Source organism: Brassica napus, assembly GCF_020379485.1.
Source record: "Brassica napus cultivar Da-Ae chromosome A5 unlocalized genomic scaffold, Da-Ae chrA05_Random_26, whole genome shotgun sequence".
NCBI lineage: Eukaryota > Viridiplantae > Streptophyta > Magnoliopsida > Brassicales > Brassicaceae > Brassica > Brassica napus.
This window is the reverse complement of record NW_026014021.1, coordinates 295-21,820: the sequence shown is the minus strand read 5'-3', so window position 1 is coordinate 21,820 and position 21,526 is coordinate 295. Positions and strand designations below refer to the sequence as shown.

Sequence of the window (21,526 nt, the reverse complement as noted above, 5' to 3'; positions counted from 1 at the left end):
TTTTAAATTATTTATTTATATTAAGTGTATTATTCACTAAAATTACTTTAGTCTTTTTGTTCTTTAATAAAATATATTTTAATCACGTGCTAGTGGTCCAGTGGTTAAACTCAATCTGAGAAGTTATGGGTTCGAGTGCCGCTGGGATGTGATTATCTTGAGGGACCTTCGGGCCCAATACAGAGAAGCCTGCTAACGTATGGTCACTGGTGGGATTTACATGGAGTGATCACCAACCTTCCTGGATGCCTCGGCAGGCTCCCCGGCTAAGCTCCGGTGGACGGTCATTGGCGTTAGTCGGATCCTTTCGAGGCTCCGGATACCATAATAAAAAAAAAATCTATTTTAGTCATTTCTTACCTTATGAGCTATTTTGGTCATAAAAATTGGTTTTAGGTCTTTTAGAAGATTTGCACTTTAATGATCAGCTTATTTGTTTTTGTAAAACATTTTTTATTTTTTTAAGAAACTCACCCAGTTTCTAAACGATGTAAATATTCGTATCACAAAACACATGGTATGATTATTTTTGCAATGTTTTGTTGATTATTTTACAGATGGAATTGAGCGTTTAGAATTCGTTTGGAAGTCATGGTACTGAGTATTTGTAGTAAAATATATGGGATGCTATACAAGGGATGGGTGTCTATGAAGTGGAGGGATGATGGCCGTGATGCTTTGAGAAACAATACATTAAACTCTTTCAATGACTTCTTATGCATCTTATTCCGGAGGAAGGTTTTAACACAAAGGCAATGGCAAATCAGAGGCCATGAAGACAGGAAGACCTTGTCGGTATATTTATTTTTTTTGTTGTGGTGTAGGTTTTGAACAAATTAAATATTTCTTTTTAGGTGTGTTGAGCTATGGTCTGATCATTACAAGGAGATTTGGGTGATGTTTATTACAGGGATTTTTTACCGGAGTTGGAACAATTTGGTTATAAGGATATATTAAATATGGTACCCTCCTCTATGGCGTTGGTTTGTACTGAGAGATTGTTGTATTGTATATGGTCATCGGTTTATAAACATGTTTTTTACGGAATGGTTTATGGAATGGATTATGAGGGTTATATGATATTTCGAGCTAGCCGCTAGGTTATACGATCCCTCCTGTTACTATCTCTAGTTGTTTCGAGATAAATGAAAATTTTAAGTTGGAATTTCCAGGACATCGGTAGTAAATGGACTATTAGTTATTTGAGAGAAATTTGGGAGAAACATAAACTTGTTTTTCTCTTTCTTTCGGAAACAAAACAACAATTTGATTTTGTGCAGTCTTTTTAATTTCATATTGGGTATTCTCATCTCCATACGGTTTATCCTCAAGGGAGAAGTGGTAGTCTGGCTTTATTCTATGACTCCACTTGTAAGGTCAATATACTTTCTTCTATTAACAAAATCATATATAGATGTCGAGACAGAATATAAAGAAAAAATGATATTTCTGTTATTTGTTTATGGTGAGCCAAACCAACATTTTAGAGATCAGGTGCGGGAGAGGCTTACAAGATTAGAGATTTCAAGAGATGAACCCTGGTCTATTATTAGCGAATTAAATGAGATTACGGGTAATCATGAGAAACAGGGAGGAGCTCTTAGACATGCATATAAATTCTATAATTTAATAATATGATAGAGAATTGTGGTTTAATAAAATCTATTTTAACCACGTGCTAGTGGTCCAGTGGTTAAACTCAATCTGAGAAGTTATGGGTTCGAGTGCCACTGGGATGTGATTATCTTGTGGGACCTTCGGACCCAATACGGAGAAGCTTGCTAACGTATGGTCACTGGTAGGATTTACATGGATTGATCACCAGCCCTCCTGGATGCCTCGGCGGGCTCTCCGGCTAAGCTCTGGTGGATAGTCATTGCGTTAGTCAGATCTGAGGCTCCGGATACCATGATAAAAAAAAATATTTTAGTCATAAAATTTGGTTTTAGGTCTTTTAGAAGATTTGCACTTTAATGATCAGCTTATTTGTTTTAGTAAAACATTTATAATTTTTTAAGAATTTCATCCAGTTTCTAAACGATGTAAATATTCGTATCACAAAAACACATGGTATCATTATTTTTGCAATGTTTTGTTGATTATTTTACAGATGGAATTGGGTGTTTTTGAATTTGTTTGGAAGTCATGGTACTGAGTATTTGTAGTAAACTATATGGGATGCTATACAAGGGATGGGTGTCTATGAAGTGGAAGGACGATGGTCGTGATGCTTTGAGAAACAATACATTAAACTCTTTCAATGACTTCTTATGCATCTTATTCCGGAGGAAGGTTTTAACACAAAGGCAATGGAAAATCAGAGGCCATGAAGACAGGAAGACCTTGTCGGCTTATATTTATTTTTGTTGTGGAGTAGGTTTTGAAGAAATTAAATATTTCTTTTTAGGTGTGTTGAGCTATTGTCTGATCATTACAATGAGATTTGGGTGATGTTTATTACAGGGATTTTTTACCAGAGTTGGAAAAATTTGGTTATAAGGATTTATTAAATATGGTACCCTCCTCTATGGCGTTGGTTTGTACTGAGAGATTGTTGTATTGTATATGGTCATCGATTTATAAACATGTTTTTTTTCGGAATGGATTATGGAATGGATTCACTATTTATGATGCATCCTGAGAAAGCTCTGGATTCGGATGGGATGACGGCTTTATTTTATCAGAAATCTTGGTCAGTAATTAAGGATGATGTGGTTAATATGGTTAATGATTTTCTTAGTTCCGGTTCTTTTGATGATAGGTTAAATATGCTAAATATTTGCCTTATTCCTAAAACAGTTGGGCCAAATAGGATGACGGAATTACGGTCCATTAGCCTATATAATGTCGGCTACAAAATTATCTCTAAGGTTTTGTGTCAACGATTGAAGCGCATTTTGCCACTTCTTATTTCAGAAACGCAATCGGCCTTTGTCTCTGGCAGATTAATTTCAGATAATATTCTTATTGCTTAGGAGATGTTCCACGGGCTGGGAACTAATAATGCGTGCAAAGAAATTTTTTTGAAGATTACAACGGATATGAATAAAACTTATGATAGGGTAGAATGGTCATTCATGGAGCGGCTTTTATTCAAAATGGGTTTCTGCCTGGCCTGGGTTTCCAGAGTGATGACTTGCATTTTTTCGCTCACTTATAAGGTCTTACTTAATGGTCAATCTAAAGGGAGCATTGTTCCAGAGAGAGGGATGAGACAATGGGATCCCCTTTCTGAATACTTATTCATTTTATGTATGCAAGCTCTTATTGCACATATTAGGAGAGAGCAGAGAGAGAAACAGTTAACATGACTAAAGATATCGCGCGGAGGTCCTGCGGTTTCACATATACTATTTGTTTTTCTGTAAGGCAAATATGGCTCAATGTGATGTTGTCCTAAAGCTCCTAAAAGACTACGAAGCAGTGTCAGGCCAGTTAATAAATTTTGATAAATCTTCTTTGCAATTTGGGCATAAGGTACCAGATTCACAGAGGGAAAATGAAAAATCAAAATAACTTGGTGGTACTAAGTTAGGAGGCATGAAAAATTATTTGGATATACCAGAGAGTTTGGGTAGATCCAAAACACAAGTTTCAGTTCCTTGAATGAAAGGGTTAATAATAAGGTGAACAATTGGACATTCTAGTTTCTTACTAAAGGTGGAAAAGAAGTAATGATAAATTCAGTAGCTTCAGCAATGCTGAATCATGTCATGTCTTGCTATAGATTACCAAAGGCATTTATAAAGAAAATTACAGGGGCTTTTGCCCACTTCTGGTGGAGCAGTGGTGACAATAAAAGATGTATACACTGGTTCTCCTAGGATAAAGTATGTAAATCCAAAGAGGGAAGTCTTAACTTTAGAGATCTTCATGATTTCAATATGACTATTGGCGAAGAAATTATGGTGTTTGATTGACAAACCAGATTGTTTGTTTTCAAAAGTGTTTAAAGGCCGATATTTTTGGAATACAGATCCATTGAATCCTCACAGATCTTATTCACCTTCCTATGGCTGGAGAAGTATATGCTCGGCTTGATCTCTGGTAAACAAAGGGTTAATCAAAAGAGTAGGAATGGGACAGACCATCTCCGTATGGAATGTTCTGTGGATTCCTGTTCCTCGCCCGAGATCAGCTGAACCAAAAATGCAACCACAGTTTTTAAATCCTTGTTTAAAAGTGGACCATCTTATTGATCCGGTGACTAAATCCTGGAATGTCGATTTGCCGAAAGTATATATACATCCGGATGATGTTGATATTATTAGAGGTATGGCTATAAGTCGGAATGGTAGGCATGATTTTTATGGGTGGGTCCTACACAGAGTCCAGAAAATACACTGTCAAATCAGAGTATATGATTGAATCCTTATTTCCAAAGAGACGGTATCTTATGGCCCAAATATTAAACCTCTGTTGGCCTTCTCATGGAAACTTAGGTGTTCTCCGAAATTCAGACATTTTATTTGGTAAGATCTTACACATACTATACCAGTTACAAAATATTTAAGAGCACGATGCATCAATTGTGATATTCGATGCAATATTTGTGGTGCAGAGGAAGAGTCAATTAATTATGTGCTATTTGAATGTCCCCCGCTTTGCAGACTTGGGCTTTGTGAAAATTTCCTTTTTTTCCTGGGTATCTTCGGTCTTTACTAATATGGATTATCTCTTTTGGAGATTACTAGAAGAATATGACTTTAGTAACTTTCCATGGATATTGTGGTACATTTGGAAAAATAGAAATAATAAGGTTTTCAATAACAAAGATGAAAATCCACATGAAATTCTGAGAATCGCTGAAGTAGACGGTGATGTATGGGCATAGGCTCACCTCACAATTCCAGTAAGACAACATATGGTTCCACAAACCTTTGATTGGCAATCATCGGGACATTCGAGAGTTTGTTTATATAGATGGTGCGTGGAAGGAAACTGATAAGTTCTCGGGACATGATTAGTTCTGTAGAGGCGTGGTTACAGATTATGACATTTTGAAGCTCGAAATCGACAATTTCAGTTTTCATCTTACTTCAAAGTAAATAATAGAGAAACATAGTTAAATCAAGTAAATAGTCAAAAAAAATCATTTTATGTCAAAAAAAACGGCTGCAACTTAGGTCTGAGATAGGGAAGAGGCGAGGAGAAAAAAGGATGAAAAGACATTTACCTTATTACCCATTCCTAAAAACTGATTGAAAACATAAAAAGTTATACTATATGGATTTGAACCAGGGTTAGGTCAATATATCCTTCTAAATAAACCGTTATGCCACAACATCTTCATTGTTTTTTTTTTTTGAAAAAACATCTTCATTGTTATATCCGATAGAATTACGCAAAAATTACTCTTCGAGTACTCTCTAAATACTTTCCAATTTTATATAACTCGCTAAGTCCTGTTCCACCCTACACGTATTCCGAACCTGGGTATTACTCATGCTTCATAAATTAATTATAAAGTTAATTTAAATTACTCCAAAGAAGAAGAAAAAAATCACGGGATTTGGAAAAACAAGAAAAAAGAAGAGTGATTTACACTATAAGACAGTTTATGAGTTTTTATTACAATATAAGGCAGTTATTGCTCCTAAGGTAGTTTTTCCTAACTACAAGCCAACTAGACTTATTCTTCTAACAAAATGGGTCCTACAGTTTTTAATTTTATTTTTCTCTCTCTTTAATGGCAGCAAAACTTGAAGAATCATCACTCCGACCACCGTCTACGTCTTTTTTACTAGCCGCTAAATTAGAGTCAGATCTGTACTGCAAGCACCAAAAGGCCACACCCTTTATCATTGCTCAAGCTATCATGGGTGAAGCGGCTGTAAATCAAAAACGACCACATTCTCTGTTATTGCTCGAGTAACGGCGAGCTCCTACGGAGAATCACCACTCTGCTGCTTCATTTAGTCATCAAAGAATCACCTCCGCCGCGCTCTTTAACTCATCTCCCTTGTGCTCTTTAACTCATCTCCCTTGATAAAAAATTCACTATTTTAAAATCTAAATTTGAAAAACATTTTATAAATGATAAAACTAAGATCTTGAAATGTAACCTATAATTAAAACGTAAAAGAATGAAACATTATGTGAAAGAAACCAATGGCGGCCGTAAATTTTTTGCAGAAAACCCTAAAATTCTGGGGAAGAAGAAGACATATTTACTAAAATGCCACTGATTTAAAAATTGAAATTAAACAAAATATGTACACATTCATGGGTCGTACACATGGATAATAATGTGTATGTACACTATTATATTATTTATTTGTAAACACATCTAAAAGTGTTTGCGTGTTTAAGATATACTTATAAAAGAAATTTACAAGTATGTACACTATTTTATCAGATACTGCATTCAGCTGTGTTCTGATATTGGTATGTTTGGACATAGCAAAATAGTGTACATATGCACAAAGCGAAACCTTTGTACATTTGTACATAGTGAGTAATCTTTGTACATGTGTACATAGTTTGGACATGGCCAGATACTTGTGTTGTGTTTAATGTGGACACGGTGATGTGAACACAATATACAATGTAAACTGTGATGTGAACATAGTATATTGATAAAAGGAGTCCATGTGGACATCTTAAATACCAATGTACATGTTGTGATATCTTAAAAGATGTAATGAATATTGATTGACATTCACCTTTGTTGTAGTAGTACTAGTAACAATATACATGATCAGGTAGTGTCCATATGGACAAGTTGGAAACTCTGTGTAGATGTTGCTATACGTTTAGATGTTTTGTAATGCTTGTAAATCCGTACATATCCATAAAACATACATATGGGACATAGTATTGCAGATGTTTTTAACGTGCATATGGTGGCTGAATCCAAACAAAGCATCGACGCTCGCAAATCCATCTACAAAGGAAGTACCATTGTGTCCTAGATTATTTGGTTTGTCGCTTAGGGTCAAACTTAGATACATCATTTGAGCAATTCCCCCTGACTTCTTAATTTGTTTCTTCATTATCTTTGTACATAGAAAGATAAGACTTGTGTAAGTATTCTACGAGAACAACTGAAAAATCAGATTGGATCAAGATATCTTAGAGACCAGAAATAGATGTTACATTGTAACTTAACAATACTCACAACTAAACCTGTAATTAGATCAAGATGGGAGCAACACATTTAGCACCACAAAAAATCGTCAACGTGTACGCATGTATTCGATGTCCACATGTACAATGTATTTTTTAAAAATCAGATGTACACTGGTTCTTTTGTACACTGCACAAGTTATGATGATTCTAATGATTTTGAGTATCTTATTATTGTTGCTCATCGTGCTTTTGCAACAAAGGGGGTGAGATGGAGGAGATGAAAGAGGCGAGACAGAGGCGAGACAGAGGCAACAACGAGAAGGAGGCGACGAAGGCAACAACGAGAAATGAATCTGATGTACATGTGTATTGTTGTACATGTGGATGGTAAAAAAATTTGTGTACATAGTTTATTGTTGTACATGCGTATTGTAGTACAATATGATTCTTCATATTTATTTGTGTTCATTTAAGTCATTTAGGTGTGTCTTAGCTATTTTTATTGTATTTTCATAGATTTATTCGTACTACAAGGGGTTAAAATGTTGTTTCTGAAGTTTAGGACGAAATTAAAGACTAACTTTAACATTTAAAAAGTGTTGGGTTACAAAATAAATAACAAATAAGTTTAGGGACCAAATCTGCAAAAATACTCAAATTAGACATTGTTGATCTCAAGCTTATCGTGCCAGTTTCAGAGCGCGTCGGAGAGGCATGAAGGTCACAGCGACGATGAATCACGACGAGGAAAGATGAGTTGAGACACAACACGGCATAGCAAGCTCGAACCACCACTGTTTTGCCTTGCGGTGAAGGAGAAGATATGACGTTTCGACAGCGGCGAGAACTTAAGTCACGGCGACGACAGAGACGAGTTGCAAAACACATACCGAAGATGAGATGAAATAATTGTGGCGGAGAAGAAAGAGTGTTGTGGCGAAAAAAAAGAGAAGCGGCGGAGACGGAGAAAAGTGTGACAATGTGAAGAAAAAAAAAAGTTTTGATAATTTCTGATTTTTTTTAATATGGTTTTAGATTTCAAACGTGTGGTCCCAAGTAAAAAAGGAAAGTTACTAATTTCCAAAAATTATGGGGCCATTTTTGTTACACCAATGACTTAGGTCCTGACTGGTTCAACCGCAGCGGTTGCGGTTGCGATTGCGGGAGTTTGCGGATGCGGGTGGTTGCGGTTTCTAGCGGTTTTAAGAGATTTGTATGACTGGTTCTGCGGTTAGAAATTGGTGTGTTTGCCGGATATTTATGACTGGTTAACTACCAAATACAGCAGCAGTTAAATAATAAACTAACAATATTTACATTTTATACAATTATAAAAATATCAAAAATAATAATATTATAATAAATATAAAAGTTATATTTAGAAAGTTATAGTTTAATTTTTTTTAAATATAGAAAATATTTTTATTTTAAAATTTTATAATATTAATTAAAATATAATAGATATATTTTAGCATTTTTATAATTCCAATTTAATTTTTTTATTGAATATTTTTATTTTGTATTTATATTGTTTTGAAAAAAAAAGAAATTTTTTTATCCTCCCGCAACCGCCCGCAACCGCTACCTGGAACCAGCTTTGAATTTATGAGGTTCAAAGCGATTTGGAGCGGTTTGGAGCGGTTTGAACGATTGTTGCAAAACGTCAACAACCGCTACCAACCGCAAAAGCTGCGTTTGCGGGTGGTAGCGGGAAAACCAGTCATACCTTAGTTAAAAAAACTACCTCAGTAGTCATAACTGCCTTATGTTGTTATTAAAAACTTAAAACTGCCTTACAATGTAATACTAGATTTGGACCCGCGCAACTGTGCGGGTATTAATTTTCATGTTTATATATATTTTACATAATTAGAATATATTTTTAAAGTTACTTATATATTTAAATGTTTATATATAATTATTTTAAATATAACAATTTGATAGTTTTCATGCTGTAAGTTAATTGATTATTTCAAATCATCATATATATTTGGTATTTTTTATTATATATTGAAAAATTATTTTTATTCAATTATTATGATCCTGATCCGTTATTTCAAGCGCTAAATTTTCTTTATCAATATTTTTTTATGTTTATTCATTTAATATAATAACTATATATATATAAAGTTTAATATAAGTTAATTTTATACATGAATTATCTAATTTACTAATGTTAACCGTTCTACCAACATATTATATTAATTTATCAGTTTAAAATAATTTTATCGTATTTAGTTAAATACAATATTTTATTTAAAAATGATAGATATAAATATAAAATAGTAAAATTTGATATAATTTTTTTCATTTATAAAAGATAACTGAGTATATATATATATTAAGTATAATAACATTAATTTCATTACTAATTGCAAAATAGTGAAAATATTATATACAATTTTTGATAATTAAGATATTGTTATAATGATTTTCAACAAATTTGTTAAGAAAATTAAATAAATATATATATATATATATTTATTTTAAATTAAAAGATATCAAATTATATTATGATTAAGTAGTTAGAAGATTATATATTGGCATTAAGGAAATACATTTAATACAAATTTTAAATGATGATCCAAATAAAAATATCACACATGAATAAATGTGAGTTTGTTAACCAATCTAGGTTTGTAGGAGTTGATGTTATATTAGGAATGATATATTATTAATCTATATTATTAGTAATAAATGAATGATAACTGATTTCTAGTGAGAGTCAATTTTAAAAAAAATCACACATAAATCAAAGTTGTGACTTCTGTTTTAATATATATGATATATTGTTGATTCTGAATCTTATATATCATCAACGTTAGACCAGGAGTTTTATGTAACAGCCTAGCTAAATTATCAGAACAGAATAAGCTCAAATTAGTTTGATAATTTCATGTTATAGTTTGTTTTACGTTAGGTTTAGAGTTCAATAATAACTGCAGGGACTGCAATTTTATGAAGAAAGGTTAATAGTTATGCTATGCTGGTAGTGGGCTGATTAATGTCCAAGAACGCCGGAGCACTCGATCCTCACGTAAAGAATCTAAACACTAACTGATAAATCAAAATAATTGTTTTGTTTAATCTTGCTGAAAAGGGGAATTAAATATATTGTTAGGATTAGGTTATGCAAATAAAAAATAATGTAACTAATATTCTAAGAGAAGGTCTATTTTAAAATATCACATATGAAAGAAGTCATGACTTCTGTTTAATAGATTAAATATATATATATATATATATATATATATATATATATTTTTTTTTTTCAAAATTAAGAGACGATTAATCTTGGATCTTGGTGGTTTTTAAAATATTTAGTTGTGGTTTTCATTTGAATAAAAACATATGTGATTTATGCAGAATTGGTTCATTTTTATTGCAGTTTTGATATATTAGATCATTTGTATGATATATTTAAATAGTTCAATAAATATATGTGTTCTCAAAACTCATTTAATTTTATGTATTATTTACTGAATGTGTCTCTGTATTCATAATAACATGTGAATATTTACTAAATGGAGTGCTAACCGGTACACAAATAACTAAAGAGTAAAGACTAATTTTTGATATTCTTGGTTTATAGCTAGCCGGATTTTGAATACATATGACTAATAAATAGTAGACTATTATTGGCAGGTACGTAAAAAGTATATTCATATTTGTATTCAATTTATTAAAAATATATTTTACGATCATGTTCATGTATTTAGCTCAATTTGTAAATAATATTCAACAGTTGACATAGTTAAAAAGAATATTCCCATATATTAATAAAATAAATCATGGTATATATATGTTGTAATTTAACAAATTTTAGGGAATATATGTATAACGATATTTGCGGTAGATTTGAACAGATTTGGTAATATGTTTTATTAAATTATATGATATTTTATATCTGATTTTAATATTTACGTCAATAGTGAACCACTTCATCTTCTCCAAGAGTAAACTGTGTTTGGTTTATAAAGTAATAATCTTATTTACAAAAAGAGCAGTGTTCATGTTTAAGACTAACAACATAAAAAGTTTATTCGTTGTTAACACTGCCACATTTGAAATAATTTATTTTTAAATGAAATATGACTTGAATAAAGTTTATGTAGAAAAAACACTTCTAGCGAGTTTGCTGTGTTCTGGAGTATGGTTATTCATGTTCACAGAAATTCAGAAGAAAAAAAAAACACTTTTAGCAAATTTATTGTTTTCTTAAGTATTGGGTATGATTGTTTAAGTTCATAGAAGTTTGTTCAAAGAAAAAACACAATTTAGAATGGAATCATCAATCACCCGTAATACCAAAGACACATGAAAATTGATTCATAGCAAGTTTATAAGAAAAACAACATGTATAGTAACATTGAAAATAGTTATCGTTAATGGTCATAGAAATTGAGACTCTATAGTTAGTTTATTTCTATAGTGAAACACACAGTACGCAATTTTTATAGTGACAATGTATAAGATCATTTAGGTAACATTAATAAATAAATAATAGGAAAATTAAATGTGACTCTATTCTAGAAAATTGTCTAACTAAAAAAATCACACATGAAATGAAGTTGTGACTTCTATTTTAATATATAAGATTTTCAAAAAAGAAAGACTAAGGGTATGAATGTAGTGCAGAGTAAATGCAGTACAAATGCAGGAAAAATTAATATGCAGATTGATCTGCACTTTATTTCCAATCAACATTAAAAATGCAGAAGAAATTATAATATTAAAAAATTAAGAAAATGCATGCAGGAGAATTCATGTGATAAAAAACTGATCTGCAAGCAATTGGAATAAGTGGGCTAGTCGAACACAGGAGCCCAATGAAGTGTGTCTTTCATTTTTTTTTTTTTTGACAACTACTTTTTCTCCTTTAGTTATCAATATTTCATATTACTTTATTTCTTTCCTTCACAAATTAAAATTCATCTTTAAGTATAAGTTTTTTGTTTTGTTTTTATAAAGAATTTAAGATGAATTTTCTTATACAAATAATTAAAATGACATACTATATATAAAATAATATTATTAAATTGACAAACATTATATATATATATATATACATATAAAAATAGGGGTGAACACATATCGGATATCCGGATGATCCAATCTGTTTCGTCCGAATAATCAATTATATGTTCTGATTCAATCCGTATCCCCCTTAATATTCTATGTCCCTAATATCCGGAAAATTTAGATTTTGACTGGATATCCGATTCGATCCATAAAAATAAAAATATATTAAAAAATAAATTAAAATAAAAAATAATATAAATATTATAAAATAATATAAAATAATAATATTTTATAACAAAAAAATTATTTACTTTTGAAAATTCTAATAAATAATTTACTAATTCAGTAAATAAAATATTGTAAAATTTATATAAAATATAAAATTATATAACTTTATATAATTCTTTAAATATATGTATATATATGCATATAACGGATCGGATAACCTTTCTTAATTTAATAAATTTATGCATGTTATTTATATTGCGTGTATTATTTGCATATAATTATAAATTTAAATATTTTTATAATTAATTATTATTTAAAATGATTATTATACGCATTATAACACATGCATTATTTTAATCTTATGTTTAATTAGTTTTATCATTTTTTTATATCTATTCATATAATTGAACTAATATTATTTTTAAATTTATAGATATGGCATCTAACCGTGGACAAAACGTAAAACTTAATACACGTCATACAGATTTGATCTGCATTTGTTCTGCATGATCTGTATTTGTTCTGCTTGATCTGCGTTTTCTGTTTGATCTGCGTTTTTATGATCTGCATGCCATTCGAAGCCTAAAAAAAGGAAGAAAGAAAGAACAAGGTCCTAATTGTCATTCCAGAAATACACACAGAACAGAACAGAGGAGAAACCGAACTCCTCAAACTCGAGAGAAACGAGGAAAGGTGTAAGTAAACATACGAGAAAGCGAGAGACAGACAATCGAATCTGGTGGAAGAATGGCGAATCTACCTCCATCTCTCTCCATGGGCACACCTTTCGGCGGGTCCCAGCACGTCGGCCGCAGGAGCTCCGGCGAACAAAGATCGAAACTTGGCATCCGCGGAGCAGTTGGTTCTCGATCTCAGCAATCCTGAACTCAGAGAGAATGCTCTCCTCGAGCTTTCCAAGGTTCTCCTCCTAATCTATAACTGGCTGTCGTTTTGGTTTTGGTCTGATCCAAGAAACAAGAGCTAGGGTTTCTGATGTGTGCTTTGACAATCTCAGTGTCTGAATTAGTTGTTGTTGTTCTTTTGTAGAAAAGAGAACTGTTTCAGGATTTGGCGCCTCTCTTGTGGAACTCTTTTGGTACCATTGCTGCCTTGTTGCAGGTAATCACTTCAATCTACAAACTTTATGATATTTATTTTTTTAGAAACTGACGAGTCTACGGATTGCAAAAAGGATTCTTTTCTATCCAAGTGTAAGATACCTAAGCAAAATGCTATTTCATTTGGTGTTAGTGTTGTATGATTTGACTAGTTTCTTCTGTTTGCTCGCAGGAGATAGTGTCTATCTACTCTGTTCTTGCTCCTCCTAATCTGACTCCTGCTCAGTCCAACCGTGTCTGTAACTCACTCGCCCTTCTTCAGGTTGTTCACATGGATATTTCTGGTTTACTCTTTAGCATGTTTGGTTTGATGTTCATGTCTTTTGCCTAACAGATTCCTGACACACTTATTTCTTGTTTTCATACCCTTCAGTGCGTAGCCTCTCATTCCGACACAAGGATGTTATTTCTCAAGGGTATTGTTCTTGTTCTGTTCATTGGGTTATACAAATAAGATTGTGTACCATTAAATGTTTTATCGTATCATCTTGTCTATTTAATGCTATCTGTGGTAGTTATCTGTTTATTGTATATCTCCTTTATGATTTCAGTTTATTTCAACTGATGGATTCGTGTTATGCCTTGTTTTGTTTCTTATGCACAGCTCACATCCCACTGTACCTTTACCCTTTCCTGAACACAACGAGTAAGTCAAGACCTTTCGAGTACTTGCGCCTTACTAGCTTAGGTGTCATTGGTGCTCTTGTTAAGGTAAACCATCCCGTCCCTTTACTGTAGCTTGTTTCCCCCTTCTATTTTGAGGTTCCCCAGCATACTTTTGCTGAAGGTGAAGGACTAATGTGTAAATAGTAGTAGCCTTTTAGCTAGTTAGTGTATGAAATAAGAAAGATCATTGACATCATTCTTTCACCAGGTTGATGATACAGAGGTCATTAGCTTCCTTCTATCAACCGAAATTATTCCTCTGTGCCTCCGCACCATGGAGATGGGGAGCGAGCTGTCGAAAACTGTAAGCCTTTTACAATGATATTGTGGATTAATGCCTTTTTTACGAATCAACTTGCTGTGATAATGTTAGGTTGCCACATTCATAGTTCAGAAGATCTTGTTGGATGATGTGGGGATGGATTACATCTGCACAACAGCGGAGCGGTTTTTCGCTGTTGGTCGAGTGTTGGGAAACATGGTTCAGTCACTTGTGGAGCAGCCTTCTCCACGCCTTTTGAAGCATATCATTCGTTGTTATCTCCGTTTATCAGACAACCCAAGGTTCGTTTAGCTCGAAACAAACTTCCTCGTTGATGTGTGTTGGCTGGCTGTTTCATGCTTGAGCTCTGTCTTTATGTGTTACTTAGGGCTTGTGCTGCACTCGGAAGCTGTCTCCCTGACTCGCTGCGAGATGGAACCTTCAGCAATTGTCTTCGCGTAAGTCAGTTTTTCATACATTGACTCGGGGTTTTGAACTTGTTCGTCTAAAACATGGCAGCTTAGTTGAAACTTGGAGTTGTGCTTGTTTTCAGGAGGATCAAATCGCGAGGAGGTGGCTGCAACAGCTGGTTCACAATGTTGGAGTTGGTCGAGTCCCATCACATCAAGGTGGAGGATTTGAGCACATGCTTTGAGCTGAAACCATCTCAGGCCTATCCTTGTATTGCTTTTTTGTTTGTTTCTAATTTATTCACGTACTTTTGATGCCTTAACTTGGATGATGTGTTATAGGCTTTTGAAATTCTTCTGTAATTATTTAATAAGCTTTAGAACAGCAAACCTAGAGTGCATAGTGCTCGGATAATAAAAGGATTGCTTTGAATTCCCATGAAAATTAATTTCATCATGCGTCGTGTAGTTGTTTAATAAGCTTCAGTGCATAATAATGATCGGGATATTAAAGGATTGGTTACAAAATAGTTTCGGTTTGAATTTGAATCCCCATGAGACTTTATTCAGACAATGCTTCTTTGGTGGTTCTTGATGTCTTCACAATACTTGTCCGAGCTTCAAAGCTAGAACTTTTTAACGGGAATAACAGCTCCGTTCCTTGCACCAGACTCAAGCATTGCTTCAAGAACAGCAACGTCCCGAGCACCTTCCACGTATGATAGACGAGGCTCTTGCTCCTGCAGCAAATGCGTCAGGACACATTAGGATAGTTTAGATAACAGACCACCAAGGTTTTGAGTTCCTGCATTCCATTTCCAAGGGCTAAGATTCGAGGATTACCTTTGAAGCTCCTGAGATGTCATTGAAGAATGCTTTTAGCTCTTCAGTCACTCCACTGAACGGGTAAAAGATGGTCCTCGATGTCCCTCCTTCCCCGTAAACTGTGGCCTGAAAAGCTCAGAAGATCATAGTCATTTTAGTTTAGATTCGAGCAAAATATGGATATCTTCAGTTGATCATATGTTAAGAGTATACAAACCATGTAACCATGTCGGCCATCTTGAACTCCACGCTCAAGTTGAACAGTGCCCTTAATCCTACGACTCTCCATAATATCTAAAACACAGAATTTTCTGTGAGAAAAAAACTATGGTTCTTAGGCTAAAGCGTTGTGGAAAGCAGAACATCTAAGTCTTACTACATGCCTTTGGAGACCTTGAAGAGACGACCATCACAAAGACTCCAGAGCACCCGTTCTCTAGCTGACTGCAGAGCAAAAGAAACGTCCTGGATTAGAGTATTCATGTGAAATTAGTGTGCTAAGAAACATGGGATTGATGTATCTAAACTTACAAGTTTGATGTAATGTTGTCTGGTGCAGGTAAAGTCTTATCAACATGGGAGGTGGTGGCTGAGACTGATGTTACCTCACATCCAACAAGCTGTTCATCACAAACCAATACATCAAAATTTGGCCCAAAAGCGGGATATTCGGAAAAGCGTATTTATTAGTTAATGAAGATGTACGGTACCATTCTTAACCCAGCAATGTAATGCACCCCATATCCAAGATGAAACCACCCTGCATATGAAGAGCGGACGGTAAATATTAACAAAATAACACACAGCTTCGTCGGGATATATATATATATATATGTGTGATTGATATAATTGTTGTAAAGCAAAATGATTCTGGCAGGATGATAGCATCTGGAGCCATAAAATTCGTAAGTTACAATTTAAGTAAGCAGCGTGTTAGGGAGATGCAACAGAGTCTGATAGAAAAAGATTGTGGCAAAAAACAGAAAGCATTACGTACGTCCAAGTTTCGTCTCCAGGAGCTTGAGAAGTAAGGATTGGAACTGTTCATTGATCCCTCGATAATAAGTTGGACGTTCATCATATCCCAATTTCTTCCACAAGTTCTTCAACTGCCAAAAAGTCAAATCATGAGATATAATGTTAGTTGCTCACAGGAAGTGCCAGGAAGACACTAAGTAGCATTACCTCAACAAAAGCTGGTTCAAAACGATAATTTTCAGCCACAGCCCAGATGGACGGCATGGGGAATCAGTAGAAATATTTTTATAGCTGGTCATTGCAGTTTCAATCTCACCGATTGCTGCAACAAAAAAAACGTGGATCATGCTACACATCTCTCATGTAAAAAAGGATGGATGACAAGCTGGTTTAAACAAGAGCAGTGATCATCAACTTACAAGCAGCAGCTGGCTTCTCTGAAAACCGATCCAGGACAGCAACATACATATCAAGAAAGAAGAAGACTCTTTAGTGTTTTTAAGTTGGGATACATTCATGTAGCAATAACATTACTAGTTTAGTAACGGTAAAACAGAGCCAAAAACTCGACCATTATCCATGTTTGAGCAATCAAAGGCAGCCTTTCGGATTAAAGAAGTGGACAAGTCACCTTGAAGGACGTGCTTTCCTACTTTGAGCATCTTCAGAGACATTTCAACCTAAAATGCATAATAAGATTTTGAGTTCACTCAGTAAGAACAAAAATACGCAATTGATTGGTAATGTTCCAACTATATGATTAAAGGATATACCTGGGTTTGGCCAGCAATGACAACAGCAACACCAAGAATGGAACTATCTTGAATGATCTCATTCAAACCTTCATCTCCCCATTTGCACTCCACTCCAGGAAAATGCTTCCGCGCTACCTCCACAGCTCCTTTCGCAGATTCCTTCAAACAAAAACCATAAGTCACCAAACCGATTCGATCAGGGGCGATGAGATGATAAGGAAGCAAGCCTAATGGTGTATTTTACATAAGCTACATATTCGTCGTTGATTCAAATCATCTCCCAGATCAAGCGCAGTGATCGAATGTTACCTCAGAACGGCTCCAAATGGCTTTGAGGTTGACGAGATCGGAGATCTCAGCCAAGCGAGGAATGTACTGCGTCTTGACGAAGATCCCAGCTCCGAGAATGGCGATTCCAGTGGTGAAGATGGGAAGCATTCGCCATTTTTCTCTTTCTCCGTTTAAGATTTTTGAATCTGATCCAAGCAAACAAACAAAAGGACAAATTACAGTTGCTGGTGCGCTTACTCAACCGCAAACGTCATATGTATCGTAACCGCTTTGCTTGTCGAATCCAATCGCAAACGCTTTAAATCGCTCATGAATCGAATAACTTCATGGTCGAAATTACCGTTTTACCCTATAATCAGCTATAATCAACCTCTCTCTCATCGATTTCCCCCAACTTCCCTCCTTTCATATAACCAACCCTAGATATCCCTGCTTCGAATTTGGGGGATCGGATCTATTCTTCTTCTCTGAGATTTGATTGATACTCTTTCTCGATGGCCGGAGGTGATAGTCCAGCTGAAACGAAGAAGGGAAGCTCTAAGACCTCTAAGAACAGTAAAGACAGCAGCAAGAGAGCACCTCTCAAGCAGAGTAATGCTACTACTTTTATCTCCACATTTTCGAGTTAATTTGAGTTTTAATTGAGCTGAATTTAAAGTAATCTTTTTGAATTTTGCAGAATCTCCAGCTGAGTTTTCGAGCCGAGAACAAGAACATTGCTGGATTCGATAATGTGAGCTCCGATTCCTTTGTTTCAATTAAAAAAACGATGGAACCTTAATGCCCGATTTGTTTCAAATTGCTGATTTTTTTTTCAGCCAGGGAAGTCACTGTACACTACAGTGAGAGAGCTTGTTGAAAACGCTCTTGATTCTTCTGAGTCCATCTCTGAGCTCCCTGAGGTTGAAGTTACTATGTACGTTCCCTTCCTTTCACATATCAGAATACGTACTTTGAGATCATTCAATATGACAAATCTAAAGTTCTGTTGACCAGTTTTCTTACTGTCACTAGATTCACCGACTGTCTTGTTTTCTTTTGAAAGCGAAGAGATTGGAAAATCTAAGTTCAATTCCATGATTGGTCTTATTGATCGGGAACGTGTTGACACCAAGCTCTATGATGACTACGAGACTGACAAGGCCCGTGAGGTCCTCCAACTCTCTCCCTCTCTCTCTTAATTGTCTCACTCTGTCTGGTTAAAGCAGCTTTTGTTTCACTGTTCTGCATTCTTCTGGATTGTTAACAATTCTGATTTTTTTGGTACTTGTTTCCTGATTTGTAGAAAAGGTTAGTAAAGGAAGCTCGTGCCAGTGAGATACAAGCCAAAAATTTGGCTTCAGGAAAGAAAAACAAAGAGCCTGGAGTCTCTAAGGTTTAAAGGCTCGTGGGGAAGCATCCTATTACAAGGTTACATGTAAGGTGAGTATTTGAATTGTTTTTGTTTTAGTTCTACAGATATTGCTGTGTGCCATTTCAGTCTCAAGGGTTAGTAACAGTGACAGGCTTACAGCCATATATACCTTCAGAATATAAATATGTTCTTGTGCATTTGTTTTTTGAGATTTGACTTGAGTTGATCATAATGTAGGATAATGGTAAGGGGATGCCACACGATGACATCCCAAATATGTTTGGCAGAGGTAAATAACTAATGGCCACTCTCACTTTATTATTTAGCCTTGCGTATCATCCTTATAAAAAGCTTTTGTCTTGAGGCTAGATTTAAGAATTGTTCTTCTTACAGTTCTGTCTGGGACGAAGTATGGACTGAAGCAAACTCGTGGAAAGTTTGTTTAGGGGCAAAGATGGTACTCTTTGTTTCTTTTGATTTCTTATATAGCATGTTTAATATCTGTGCTTGGCCTTGTAATTTATACTTTACATGGAGAGTGTAGGAGTGGTAAAAATATGCATTAAATATGGAATGTTACCCTTCATAACTAAAGTTTTCCTAGAGAACCTGTTTAACTCTTCTATTTTCTCTGTTTTCTCTGGCGTGCAGGCTTTAATTTGGTCCAAAATGAGTACAGGCCTCCCCATAGAGATCTCTTCATCTATGAGAAGAGCCAAAACTATGTTACGTTCTGCAGATTGGATATTGATATTCACAGGTACCCCTTGAATACATGAACAGCTTCTCTGAAGCTATCTACCTAACTGTTTATGTTTCTGCATGTGACAATAATAGCCATGAATCCTTTGAATATTCGACGTCTTCTCATGATTATCTGTGTATGGTTTGACTGTTTCGAATCTTTTAAGAAAGTCATCATTTAGCTCAGCGTCAAAGAATGATCTTTTAAATGGTTAACTTGCAGGAACATTCCTCACATTCATCTACACGAGAAGAAGGCCAACAAAGAGAAATGGCATGGAGCCGAAATACAGGTGGTAATTGAGGGAAACTGGACAACATACAGAGTAAGTAGTTTTGATAGTCCTTTTGCTGTACCTTATTTCTTTAGATATTTTTGTCTGCAGAATGTCTAACACGTTTTATTTTTTCTTTCCAGTCAAAGATCTTGCACTACATGCGCCAAATGGCTGTTATTACTCCTTATGCGCAGTTTCTATTTAGATTTATTCAGAAACACCCGAGTATGATATCTGTCTCTCTGTCTTCTTGCTGCCCTGTCACATATATATATCTGTCACATGCAGCTTATTAAGTTGTTCAATTTTTTTTTAAAATATAATATAGGAAAAATGTCACTGTAAAATTTACTCGAAGAACGGATGTGATGCCCCCAATTCCTATCGAGACAAAGCACCATCCTTCGTCAGTTGACTTGCTGCTTATCAAGCGCCTTGTTACAGACACTTCCAAAAAGACCCTTCTGCAGTTTCTTCAGAATGAATTTGTGAATATTAACAAAAACCTTGCAGCGCGATTAATTGGTAAGTATGGACACCGATCTCTTTTGTTTATAAGTTTGAATGTCGATATAATATAAAGAAAACCATCTATAATATCCCTCGACTCAAAAGTCAATCACTTTTTTTTCTTTCAGGGGAAATGGGACCCGATTTCAGCCCTGGCATGGCTGTCAAGTCTGTGACATCTCAGCAAATGGTGCGCATACATCAGTTATTCCGCCAAGCTAAATTCGACGACCCTAGTGGTGATGTAAGCATCTGCTTCTCTTAGCTGTACATTGGGAACTGCTTTATTATTCCTATGTCTCTCTTGAGGGTCTTTTAAAAGTTTAATTGGTAGAGCATCTGGATTATAGCAAAAAGTTAGTTCTCATCATACTCTGTTTTTTTTTCTTGTAGTGTCTTAGCCCGGCAGGAGAATACAATCTTCGTTAGGGATTATCAAGGAGCTGCATCCAGATATGGTGGCAACGCATTCAGGCAGGTTGTCAATTCAACCCTCAATTTTCTGCCAATGCATTGAAATAAATATGGTGGCTATAATAGTCTATCATATAGTAATTTCATCGGTCAATCTTTACCTTTATGTTCTTCGTGGTTGATTGAGCTATGTTAAGCGTTGACTTCTTCCTGGAATCTATGTTCAGTGCTCAGGTATTTGAAGGTCATCCTTTCATTGTTGAAGCTGGTGTTAGTGTGGGTGGAAGAGATGTGAAACAGGCAAGTCATATCCTCCTTTGTTTATTCATGTATATTCGTTCGCAGCAAAGTTTGCAAACACACTCAAAAAGAGAGTAATTCCCAAAGGTTATAGGTTGTTACTACGTCTCATAAGTCAACAAAATTTAGCATGGATGATATCCATCGCTCTTATAAAACCTGATGAAAGAAGAAAAAAAGAGAATGGAAGCGAGTTTCTCGATTTGGAAAATAAAAACTTCTTGCATTTTTCCTTACTTATCTGATCTCACGATACTAATCTTTTACTTCTTATGGGGACTTTGTGGGAACTGAAATGAC

General features: G+C 34.7%; 3 pseudogenes; 2 read left to right on the top strand and 1 right to left on the bottom strand.

Annotated features, from left to right (window-relative positions):
* The first annotated feature begins 12,953 nt into the window (after positions 1-12,953).
* Positions 12,954-15,217, top strand: LOC125594258 (annotated as a pseudogene).
* Positions 15,218-15,243: 26 nt separating this feature from the next.
* On the bottom strand, positions 15,244-17,773 carry LOC125594255 (annotated as a pseudogene).
* A 347-nt stretch (positions 17,774-18,120) lies between these two features.
* LOC125594254 lies at positions 18,121-21,304 on the top strand (annotated as a pseudogene).
* Positions 21,305-21,526: the final 222 nt, after the last annotated feature.